Here is a 12,316-nt window from a genome sequence, read left to right as displayed (position 1 = left end):
ACACCATTGTTCAAACAGCCGCCCTGGCTGCCCAGTCGCTGCCAAGCCAGTTGTAAGGTCCGTGCATTCATTTGCAAACCCCTGAACAACTTAGGTCCAGGATAGCTCAGGGATCATTTCAACCCTAATATTCCAGCTCAGTCACTGATTTTATCTGCAGGATAATTGTTTCATTCTCTAAGTTGGTGAGGCTCTCTAAACTAAGCCTTTGGTGTCATTGGCCCAGCCCTGTGGAACTCTCTGATACTGGAGATTCACCAGGTGCCTTCTTTCCAACCCTTTAAACAACTGCCGAAAAATTCTCTATTCCGCCAGACCTGTGCTGGCAATTAAGAATACACCCTTCCACAATGGTTAATGGATGTCCATTTTTAACTTTTAAAATTGTTTTTATTGTGCGTTTTTTATGTTTTTGTTGCTATAATCAGCTTTTTTTAATGACACAGTGGTGGTATACAATTTTTTAAAATAAGCAACAATGTAGATAACTTTGGAGATGGGATTAGTATAGCTCAGTGAGGATGCTGACCCAGCCTGCAAAACTTGCAGCCTGCAAAACTTACAACTGCAAAACATCCTGCAAAACTTACAACTGCCAGTGTTGTACAGTAATTGCATTTCACAAATCTAGGAAATGACCAGGTCCTGGTACAATACTCTAACCACTACATTGCACTACCTCTAATCAGATGGTTATAATGCAGCAGCTAGACTGGTGTCTGGGAGCGGCTGCTGAGACCACATAACACCGGTCTTGAAAGATCTACATTGGCTCCCAGTACGTTTCCAAGCACAATTCAAAGTGTTGGTGCTGACCTTTAAAGCCCTAAACGGCCTTGGTCCAGTATACCCGAAGGAGCGCCTCCACCCCCATCACTCTGCCCGGACACTGAGGTCCAGTACCGAGGGCCTTCTGGCGGTTCCCTCGCTACGAGAAGCCAAGTTGCAGGGAACCAGGCAGAGGGCCTTCTCGGTAGTGGCGCCCACCCTGTGGAATGCCCTCCCACCAGAGGTCAAAGAGAAAAAACAACTACCAGGCTTTTAGGAAACATCTGAAGGCAGCCCTGTTTAGGGAAGCTTTTAATATCTGAAGGACTATTGTATTTTAATATTTTGTTGGAAGCCGCCAAGAGTGGCTGGGGAAACCCACCCAGATGGGTGGGGTATAAATAAATTATTATTATTATTATTATTACGGTATTATTATTAAGCTGGAAGTGTTTTGGATTTAACCTATAAAGTATTATATGGCTCAGTGCCTCGTACAATCCCTGTCCTGACCAGCTATGACCCTACTCAGATCCTAAGATAGCAAGCCAGAGGCCATTTTTCTGAGTGGCTCCTCCAAAAGAAGTTGGAGTGTGTCAGCTTGGGAGAGGGGCCTTTTAGTGGTGGCCCCTGACATGGGATGTTTTCTCCGGTGAGGCCTTCCTGGCAGCACCACTTTCAGCTCCAGGTTAAATCCATCCCTCTTCTCCCAGTGTTTGATGAAATACAATGAGCTGCGTGCAACCGCATGTACATTGGGGTTGCCTTTTTTGAGTGGCTTCCAATATTAACATAGCTTTCTTCTGAGAGGTTTGCTTTTCATTGCACTGCGATTATTATTTGTTGTTTTAAACACTTTGCAAAGCAATATTTGCATTTTTTTAAAGAAAAAAATTGTTGCACATCAGGCGGAAACTCACTGGTGTTAAGCGAAGAACAAAGGCAAGGGAGTTGATGGTCAAAGGCCTGGAAACGATGCCTTATGAGGAACGACTTAGGGAGCTGGGTATATTTAGCCTGGAGAAGAAAAGGTTAAGGGGTGATATGATAGCCATGTTCAAATATATGAAAGGATGTCATATGGAGGAGGGAGAAAGATTGTTTTCTGCTGCTCCAGAGAAGCGGACACGGAGCAATGGATTCAAACTTCAAGAAAGAAGATTCCACCTAAACATTAGGAAGAACTTCCTGACAGTAAGAGCTGTTCGGCAGTGGAATTTGCTGCCAAGGAGTGTGGTGGAGTCTCCTTCTTTGGAGGCCTTTAAGCAGAGGCTTGACAGGCATATGTCAAGAATGCTTTGATGGTGTTTCCTGCTTGGCAGGGGGTTGGACTGGATGGCCCTTGTGGTCTCTTCCAACTCTATGATTCTATGATGCAGAGGTCTGCAAGCCTCAGCACTGCTCAGCAGAATTAATGCAGATTTGCCGAGCTTTGACTTACAGAGTTTCATGCTTTCTACAGTGGCATTTAAGATTAGAAACTTGCTTTTTTAAAAGAAAAAAGAAAGGCGGGAAATAGAATGAAAACTGAGGTTCTCCGGATGCCTGGAGAATTACTGGAGATTGCATCAAATATGCATAGCCCTGTTGTGTAATCAGCAAGTGAAACTGCACACCACCAGGTTTAATTGTTTGTGTGTGAGAGAGTCCCATTTCTGCCTAGGCAAGACTTCTGTCTCAATCTAAGAGACTCGGCTCCTGAATACCAGAATCACAAAACACTTCCTGACTGTCCCTATCTGCAGGTGGGATTCAATCACACGCCCGCAAACCCAGATTGTGCAACTGTAGCTGATTGGGAGGTCTTGCACAACAAGACCACTTCCCCTAAAAAGATAGGACTTTTTGCTATGAGGAAAGTGAAAACGAAATGCCCTGGGAAATGTAGGATTGCACTTGCTTAAATAAATCAGGAGTGAATACTCGTGAAGCAGCTGGCATTGTCTAACCTCCCTGCAAACGATCCAGAGTAAACGCTCAAGAGACCTGTTGTCTGAAAGGTCCTGTGCAACTTGGAATCCTGCAGTGGTTCCCGCATTGCAGAGGGTTGGGCTAGATGACCCTCGGGGTCCCTTCCCAAGCTACAATTCTGAGCGCTGCTCAAAATATCACTGCTGCAAACAACTCTGGTCTCGCTGCTCCGCCAAGAGAGGCTTGTTCAGGGCAGCAGTGGTTTGGGCCCCAGGCTGGTGAACGGCAGGAAGGGGTATCGTTATCTGGGCACCCTAATATATTGCGCTGGTTCTGAGCACCCTCTTTCTCTGTGGAGAAGGAGCCTCCCTTCCCCAGAGCATAGCACCACTGATCTGACCTTGCCCTTGTTTGACCCTCCCATCCCCAAGGCCTGCAAAGTCCTAGAATCATAGAATCGTAGAGTTGGAAGAGACCACAAGGGCCATCCAGTCCAACCCCCTGCCAAGCAGGAAACACAATCAAAGCATTCTTGACATATGCCTGTCAAGCCTCCGCTTAAAGACCTCCAAAGTAGGAGACTCCACCACACTCCTTGGCAGCAAATTCCACTGCCGAACAGCTCTTACTGTCAGGAAGTTCTTCCTAATGCTTAGGTGGAATCTTCTTTCTTGAAGTTTGAATCCATTGCTCCGTGTCCGCTTCTCTGGAGCAGCAGAAAACAACCTTTCTCCCTCCTCCATATGACATCCTTTCATATATTTGAACATGGCTATCATATCACCCCTTAACCTTCTCTTCTCCAGGCTAAACATACCCAGCTCCCTAAGCCGTTCCTCATAAGGCATCGTTTCCAGGCCTTTGACCATTTTGGTTGCCCTCTTCTGGACACGTTCCAGCTTGTCAGTATCCTTCTTGAACTGTGGTGCCCAGAACTGGACACAGTACTCCAGGTGAGGTCTGACCAGAGCGGAATACAGTGGTACTATTACTTCCCTTGATCTAGACGCTATACTCCTATTGATGCAGCCCAGAATTGCATTGGCTTTTTTAGCTGCTGCATCACCCTGTTGACTCATGTCAAGTTTGTCCTGTGTGTCCGGTCTGCAGGGGAAGCCAGCCAAACATTTCAGGAGAGAAATGCCTCCATCAGCAAGCAGGAGTGTGGTCTCAGACTCAAGCTGCGCACCTTCTGCCCTGGAGCCAGTTGTGCTGCTGGGGAAGCACCCCTCCCTCTCTCCCAGGGAAGGCTGTCACCACATTGGGGGCCCTTTGGGGAGATTCCTCGCTTCCTCCTTCAGACACTTAGCTTCTGTTTTTAAAAAGCACGACTCCGGCTTCTGATCCAGTGCTAAAGTGGTACCTTGGTTCTCAAACTTAATCCGTTCCAGAAGTCCGTTCCAAACCCAAAGTGTTCCAAAACCAAGGCACACTTAGAAAGTAATGCAAAATGGATTAACCTGTTCCAGACTTTTAAAAACAACCCCTAAAACAGCAATTTAGCATGAATATTACTATCTAACGAGACCATTGATCCATAAAATGAAAGGAACAAACAATATACTGCAGTCACACAATCAATCATTCAGTAGCTGAACTGGGTTCCACAGTCACAAAAACGAAAAAAGAGCCACAAAACACAAAATAAAAAACAGACAGACCTCAGCGTAACACTCAAATCAGAAGTGTGGCACTCAAATCGGAAGCGTAACACTCGAAACGGAGCATGTTCGGCTTCCGAAAAAAGTTCGCAAACCGGAACACTTGGTTCTGGGTTTGCAGTGTTTGGGTTCCAAGTTGTATGAGTACCAAGGCGTTGGAGAACCAAGATACCACTGTGCTCATATTCAGAGGAGGGCCTCTGAGATCCAAGGACTGAAGATTGTCCTGCTTGCTTTGAGAGTGACTCATGTTGGACGCAACTCTCAGGCTCACCTTATATTCACATAGTGGGAATTTATTTATTATTTATTTGTGGCATTTATATTCTGCCTTTCCTCCAAGGAGCTAAAGGGGGCACACATGGTTCTCCCTTTCCTCATTTTGTCCTCACAACAACCCTATGAAGTAGGTTGATCCCTGTGATTGCAAGGCATTCCTGCATTGCAAGGCATTGGACTAGAGGACCCTTTAGGACCCCTTCCAATTCCATGGTTCTATGAATGGGGATTTGAACCCTGGTCTCCCAGGTCCCAGTCTGACACTCTAACCACTCTGCCACATTGTCTGTCTTGTGGGTAATTGCTCACTGAGTCGGACCCATCAGAGTATGGTGGAACCCAGGTAGGCAAGACATTTCTGGCACCTCAAGGTCACCAATGGCGATGGCAATGTCCTGACCCAAGAAGTTGGTCTTCGTCAGGATGGTGGTAAGACTGAACTCCCTGCAGGCTTGGGCAAAATGGTTGGTGAGTCTCTGCAGAGCTTCCTCGGAGTGCGCTGTCAAGGCTGCATCATCTGCAAACAACATCTCTCGGATAAGGACCCCCAACACTTTTGTCTTGGTGCAGAGATGTGCCAGGATGAACACACACACACACACACACACACACACACACACACACACACACACACGTTATTCCCTGAATGAAAGTACACACCCTCTTCAGTTGAGCAGAAGGCATGTGAGAGCAAACAGGCAGAAGAAAATGCCAAAGAGAGCTGGGGCAAGAACACGGCCCTGTTTCACACTGCTCTTTATCGGGAAGGCATCCGAGGATGAGCTGTTCACGTGGAAGGACACACTCATCTTGGGAAGCTAAGGAGGCCGTCCTATCTTGTTGAGTCAAAGATCTTCGTCAGGCCGATGAAGGCGATGTACAAGGGGCGTCTCTGCTCTCGGCATTTCTCCCGCAGCTGGCACAGGGAGAAAATCATGCAGACTGTTGACTCTGAGCTCTAAAGCTGCATTGTGACTGTCTGCAAGTGACTGCAATCTGCTGAGAACTACCCAGGCCAAAGCTTTCCCCACAGCACTCAGCAGAGAGATTCCATGGAGGTCACCTTTGTTCTTGCAGAGCGGGTCACAATGTTGGAGCCGTGCATGTCTTGTGGGATGGATCCTTGTTCCCAACACTGCAAGAGGAGGCTGTGGAGGTGTTGTCCTGAGGGAGGAATTTAAGACAGCTTTCAGAACTTCTGCTGGGATTCCGTCCTGTCCTGGGACTTTACCACAAGCCTGAGAGTTGATGGCATTCTTCAGCTCATCAAAGAGGGGAGCACATCCAACATCCAAGGCAGGCGAGGTCTGGACACTGTGGATTGCTGTGTCAGAAGCTGTGTTTTCCTGTGAGTGCAGTTCGTGATAGTGCTCTGTGCATCGCTTCATCTGCTTGCTGCGCTCTGCGATGATCTCTCCCGACAAGGTTTTCAGCGGTGCAGTTTTCCCGACTACTGGTCCAAAGGCTTTCTTTGTGCCTTCATACATTTTGCAAGAGTTGCCAGTGTCCCCAGCGAGTTGGATGCTCTGATGCAGTTCTAGCCAGTAGTCATTGGCACAACGTCTGGCAATCTGTTGGCCATCGCCTTTCTCAGCACAGCAAGCATCTTTGGGCAGGGTGCAAGCTTGAAGTTCAGGAGAGCCTCACACTTTGCAGCGACAACAAGTTACGTGCCCTTTAGGTCGACCCCAAACAAAGTTGGAGGTCTGTTTCTCTCCTCTGCCAAAGGAAGACCCAGCTGTGTTGTAGATTGCCTCTTTGATGTGGTTCCACCTTGCTTCGACAAGATCTCTGGAGCAGTTCAGTAGAGCTTGTTCGGCGGAATCAGAGAAGCATCCACAAGATCTGTTGTGGTGTTGATGCTGTGACACCCTCCGTCTTATGCTCAGGTTGTAAATATGTGCAAATAAAACCATATATCCTAAAGTCTCAGTTGGCCTTCATTCCAAGGAAAGTGAACCCTGGCTGAAGCCTCTCCGCTCAGATATTGGTGTGGCATGTAAAACACACACAGACAGACAAAGCAGAATTGTATGCATTGCTTCACCCCACTATGCAAAGCCTAAATCTCCCTGGTCACAGAATGACTAGCTATGGCCCTGGCCCATCCTCCAAAGCATTCTGCACATTCTCAGAAGTACTCTCCTCATAACTCCTACTTGACTTTGAGGTTAGTTAAGGCTGAGCTCCTGGTCTTAATTTTTTTGCGGAGCAGGGGGTGTAGGGCCGCAAACAAATTTAGCACAAATTTGAAATTTGGCAACATTTCGGATTTGGCATTCGAATTCCGTTGAAGGAGATAATATCAGGTACCAACGTGGGAGTTCAGGGGGGGGGAGTTTTGCAAGAAAATTGTGAGAAATTGGTAGTCTCCACCCCAGCTCTGGGCTGCACTCGGGTCTTGGGCTCCAATGAACCCCAGCTTTTGCTGCTGTGGCAGCAAACGTACCTGACTTGATGTCTGATACATTCATGCAAGTGACAATGACCAATCGGAAAATACCTCCTGGTTAGAAAAGGACGTGGCGAAATCTTGGTCTGTGTCAGAGTTCGTTGTTGGAAACTGAGCTGATCAAAGGAAAAAAGGCACCCAAACTCCCTCAGATGGAACAGAGAGAGGCTGGCAAAGTTTGCAGCAACCTAGTCAGCTGAAAAGAAGCGTTTCCCCTCCCGACCGACTCTGCTCTGACATTGCAATTTGCTCCTTACAGATTTGCAGAGAGTGGCGGACTCTCCTTCTTTGGAAGTTTTTAAGCAGAGGTTGGATGGCTGTCTGTCAGGGGTTTTTCAACTGTGGTTCCTGCGTTGCAGGGGGTTGGACTAGATGACCCTCAGGGGGCCTAGACTAGCTTTGTTGGTGGACCTCCTGAGTCTCTGGCGTAAAGACAAAAACACAGGGATCTGCCTTATACTGAATCAGATGACTGGCCCATCTTGCTACAATATTGTCTACATGGACTTGCAGCAGCCCTCCAGAATTTCAAGCAGGGTTCTCTCCCTGGAGATGACATTGGGGCATCCCAGCTAGATAGGCAGGGGGGTATAACAACAACAACAACAACAACAACAACAACAACAACAACAACAACAACAACAACAGGTTGTTGTAGTTACAGCTGGGTAGCCGTGTTGGTCTGACGTAGTCAAAACAAAATAAAAAAATTCCTTCCAGCAGCACCTTAAAGACCAACTAAGATCTGAAAAAGTGTGCATGCACACGAAAACTCATACCAAAATAAAAAACTTAGTTGGTCTTTAAGGTGTTGCTGGAAGGAATTTTTTTATTTTGTTTTAACAAGTTGTTGTGACCTTCTGCTTCCAAAGTCACCCATTGCTCTACCACTGAGTTATTGCCCTTCCTCCAAGGTACAGGTTTCGTCTTTGTAGCTAAAACAGAACAAGAAGATAGATCCTAGAATCTGGTATGTCCATCAGGTCTCCCCACCCTAAACTTATAGACTTGGGTAGGGGTACCAAATTAAATAGTCTAAAATGTATTCAGTATAGAGCCAAACTGTCCCATTCAAGCACACAATACACATCCTAAACGGATGCCCTGAGAACATCTTGGGTTTTCTCTCCTCTTTGGACATAGGTAAAGCTTTGTGCCACCCAGGAATCTATCTATTCCTCTTTTATAGCCACCTAGCATGGACGGAAGCTGCAGTCCCACCCAACCTTCCTGGGTGTAAGCTCCGTGAAGAAGAGTGGGACCTACTTCTGAGTAAACACCCAAGAGGCTATTGCACTGTGGACTCACTTCTTTCAGCGGGCTCAAAGCACACAAAAGGCAGAATCGTAATTCTCTCTCTCGCCTTGCGCTTGAAATACTCAGCACAGCCAGTGATTAATGTTCCTTCCCAACCTCAACAGCTATTAAGTAATTGTCGGAGGCTGGCCTGCCAGCTGCCCTCAACAGCCCGGAGCCGAAATATCCTCGCTGAAACACAATGAAAAGAGCTTCAGATTCTGATAAGTCCCACTGTTCACGAACTCACCTGGAGCCGCGTGTTCAGATGTGCGATTCCAGTCTTCCCCCAAAACCTTTGGATGAATGGAAGGAGTTGTCAGCACGTTCAGGAACCTGCCTGTGGTTACCCAAGGGCATCTTACTAGGAAGGATTCCAACCAGTAGCTCCCAGCAAGGCGGGATCCTGGCAAGGACACACCTCTCCAAAGGGTTGCAAAGCTTTTCCCCAATCTGGTTGGACCAGTAAGTCTCCATTGGTGCTGACTCCTCTTCCCAACAGACATTCCCTCCCCAACTGAGTCACCGACACCCCAAAGTTGGCTTAAGAGGGAGGCGATGCTAGAACCACATCTAGGCATTTTGCATCCAGAGAAACTCTCCAGGCTCCTAGCCGCCACCACCCCAAAGGATCTTCACCTGTCAGGAGCCGGACTCTGACAAACCACACATGGCCTCAGGGAGAGATTTCCAGCCCAGGTTGATGGTGGCTGGTAAAGAGCGTCTCATGGAGCAGAGTGGTTTAGGGGTTGAAATTAGGGAACGGGATTAATTCCACAACATCTAGGCCTGCTTAGACACGTTTTCCTAGGCCTTGGGTAATAAAGAACCCCATTTCAACATCTGTTTTCTTTATGTATTCAAGGGACGAAGTGGAAGTCAAACCTACAGCAAATAAGTGTCAAAAATGCTGGCGACACCTGTCATTTAAGCTGCAGAGGAGCGGTTGGATTGCGGGTGATAGTTATGATGGCTTTGTTCTGCAACTCAACAAATTTCAGAATTTTTACTTTTTGAAATATGGCAGCCCTAGATGGGCCATTGGCCTGCTCTTCTGCTGTTCTCTCCAGAGAAACTGGAGCTATCCAGACAGCATAAACCCCAAAGGTGAATCCCACCAGACGCTTCCCTATGGGATTCATCCTGCAGAGTTCAAAATTGCCTCTTCTCTGAATTATGGGGAAAGATGTGGAAAATAAATATGAATTTTATGACATGTTATGCAATAAAGGAAAATAGGATGAAAATGGCCCGCAGATGGTATTTAATACCCATCAGATTGGCGAAAATGTCTAAAAAAGAAAAAGGTGTATGTTGGAAGTGTAAAGAAATTGAGGGATATTTTATTCGCATGTGGTGGTCTGGTAAAATAATTAAGGAGTACTGGGAAACGATATATAATGAATGAAAAAGTATACTTTAAAAACTTTCCCCAAAACACCTGAGATTTTCCTCTTGGGGATAGTAACAACAGAGGCCCCCCCCAAAACGAAAGAGTTTATTATAGGCCACCTCTGCAGCTAGAACCTTATTGGCACAAAGGTGGAGAGCAAGTCTAGGACCCACTAAGGAAGAGGGGCAGTGTGAAATGTTCGAATATGCTGAACTGACTGGTCTGACCGAACAAGATAAGAGAATATGAATCATAGAATCATAGAGTTGGAAGAGACCACGAGGGCCATCCAGTCCAACCCCCTGCCAAGCAGGGAACACCATCAAAGCATTCCTGACAGATGGCTGTCAAGCCTCTGCTTAAAGACCTCCAAAGAAGGAGACTCCACCACACTCCTTGGCAGCAAATTCAACTGCCGAACAGCTCTTACTGTCAGGAAGTTCTTCCTAATGTTTAGGTGGAATTTTCTTTCTTGTAGTTTGAATCCGTTGCTCCGTGTCCGCTTCTCTGGAGCAGCAGAAAACAACCTTTCTCCCTCCTTTATATGACATCCTTTTATATATTTGAACATGGTTATCATATCACCCCTTAACCTTCTCTTCTCCAGGCTAAACATACCCAGCTCCCTAAGCCGTTCCTCATAAGGCATCATTTCCAGGCCTTTGACCATTTTGGTTGCCCTCTTCTGGACACGTTCCAGCTTATCAGTATCCTTCTTGAACTGTGGTGCCCAGAACTGGACACAATACTCCAGGTGAGGTCTGACCAGAGCAGAATACAGTGGTACTATTACTTCCCTTGATCTAGATGCTATACTCCTATTGATGCAGCCCAGAATTGCATTGGCTTTTTAGCTGCTGCATCACACTGCTGACTCATGTAAAGTTTGTGGTCAACCAAAACTCCTAGATCCTTTTCACATGTACTGCTCTCAAGCCAGCTGTCACCCATCCTGTATTTGTGCCTTTCGGTTTTTTTGCCCAAGTGTAGTACTTTACATTTCTCCTTGTTAAAATTCATCTTGTTTGCTTATGAAGATAAGGCATATAAGGAGGAATGGACAATATTTATTGATTATTTCAAGGACCAGCATAGACAAATACACAGCTTAGCAGGTCTCGTGTAAATCCAGCAGAGATGAAATAGATAATAGTATTTAATAAGATAACAAATTGGATGATTAAAAAGATGTGGATCATGCAGAGTAGTAGAAAAGCAAAAGGAACCAGGAAAAAATGTGGAAGGGAAGTCATATGGTATATATACATGTTGTATTTGGTACAAAGTTGTAAGGGGGACAGCGAAGGGGAGAGGATTAAATATGCTCTCTGTTCCTGTTTTTGAAAATGCAATTTTTTTAAAACAACAACAATAATAATAAACACAACTTCATCTTCCCTAGACATTCTGGAAACCTTATCGAGGGTGGCTTCCTCATCCTGACTTGTTTGCAGCGAGATTAGATGACGTTGGCTAAGGAGCATTTGTTCTGAACTGCTTGCAGGGAGGTAAGGGGACATTGCATCAAAGGAACTCCTATCCGTGAGTTTCCTCATTGCAAAATGCAGGATCCTTTGGGGAAGTGTCCTTGTTGTGCAAGACCTCTTAATCCACTGTTATTTCTCCACCTGAATTTGCCAGTATATGATTGAATGCCACCCATCAACAGCAACAGTCAGGGCAGCTTTATTAGGTTGTGTGTGTGTGGGGGGGTCATAGAGTCGTAAAACTGTTGAGTTGAAAGGGACTCCAAGGGATCATCTAGTCCAACCCCATGCAATGCAGCTACAGAATCCCTAAAAAGTTTGGAATGGATGAACAATTAACAGGAAGATGTGTAGGCACCCTGCAAGCAAACGAGGATGGATGTTCCTTGTCAAATAACTCAGGCATAGGCAAACTCAGCCCTCCAGGTGTTTTGGGACTACAACTCCCATCATCCATAGCTAACAGGACCAGTGGTCAGGGATGATGGGAGTTGTGGTCCCAAAACATCTGGAGGGCCGTTTGCCTATGCCTGACATAACCTCTCTGCAAGCAAATCTGACTACAATTCTTGGTGCAGAAACTATTGACCTGATGTGTAGAGATATTTCCTATTCTAATTAATCCAAGAGGGTTCTGGAAGCTTCTCTGTGTGAAAGAAGCAAACAGAAGGTTCGTGATGTTTGGGTTATTCCTTCAGAGAAGCTGAGTACAGCTGGCGTAAACTGGTTCTCTTATCTCTTTCTGTCAAGGTCATGCTGACTATAATAAGGCGGCCAGGAGCCTGGGTTTCACTCCTCTTTTTCCTACTGGTGTGAATTTCTGTATATAGTGTTAAGGTTTTAGTCTTCTTATAAGTTATTGTAAGTTTAAGTTACGTCTGCTGCAATTGGATTTCTTATGGATAGTGCCAATCCTGAATGTATTTGATTTGTGACCATTATGCTCATTTATCTTCAGTAGCAGTAAAGCTCTGCTGAATGAAATATTAATTTGTTTGTTGTTTAGTCGTTTAGTCGTGTCCGACTCTTCGTGATCCCATGGACCAGAGCACGCCAGGCACTCCTGTCT

General features: G+C 46.0%; 1 protein-coding gene across 1 annotated transcript in view; it reads right to left on the bottom strand.

Moving 5' to 3' along the window:
* Positions 1-9,294, bottom strand: part of LOC118088861 (bactericidal permeability-increasing protein) — a 45,451-nt gene extending 36,157 nt beyond the window's left edge. The window contains exon 1 of the mRNA XM_035123005.3: positions 8,618-9,294. The gene's annotated coding sequence lies outside the window, so the exon portion shown is untranslated. The remainder of the gene's footprint in view (positions 1-8,617) is intronic.
* Between the last annotated feature and the right edge of the window lie 3,022 nt (positions 9,295-12,316).

The sequence above is a fragment of the Zootoca vivipara genome, chromosome 7 (assembly GCF_965207765.1).
Source record: "Zootoca vivipara chromosome 7, rZooViv2.hap1.1, whole genome shotgun sequence".
NCBI lineage: Eukaryota > Metazoa > Chordata > Lepidosauria > Squamata > Lacertidae > Zootoca > Zootoca vivipara.
Note: the sequence above shows the minus strand (reverse complement) of the source record. Positions and strands in the feature narration are given on the sequence as shown.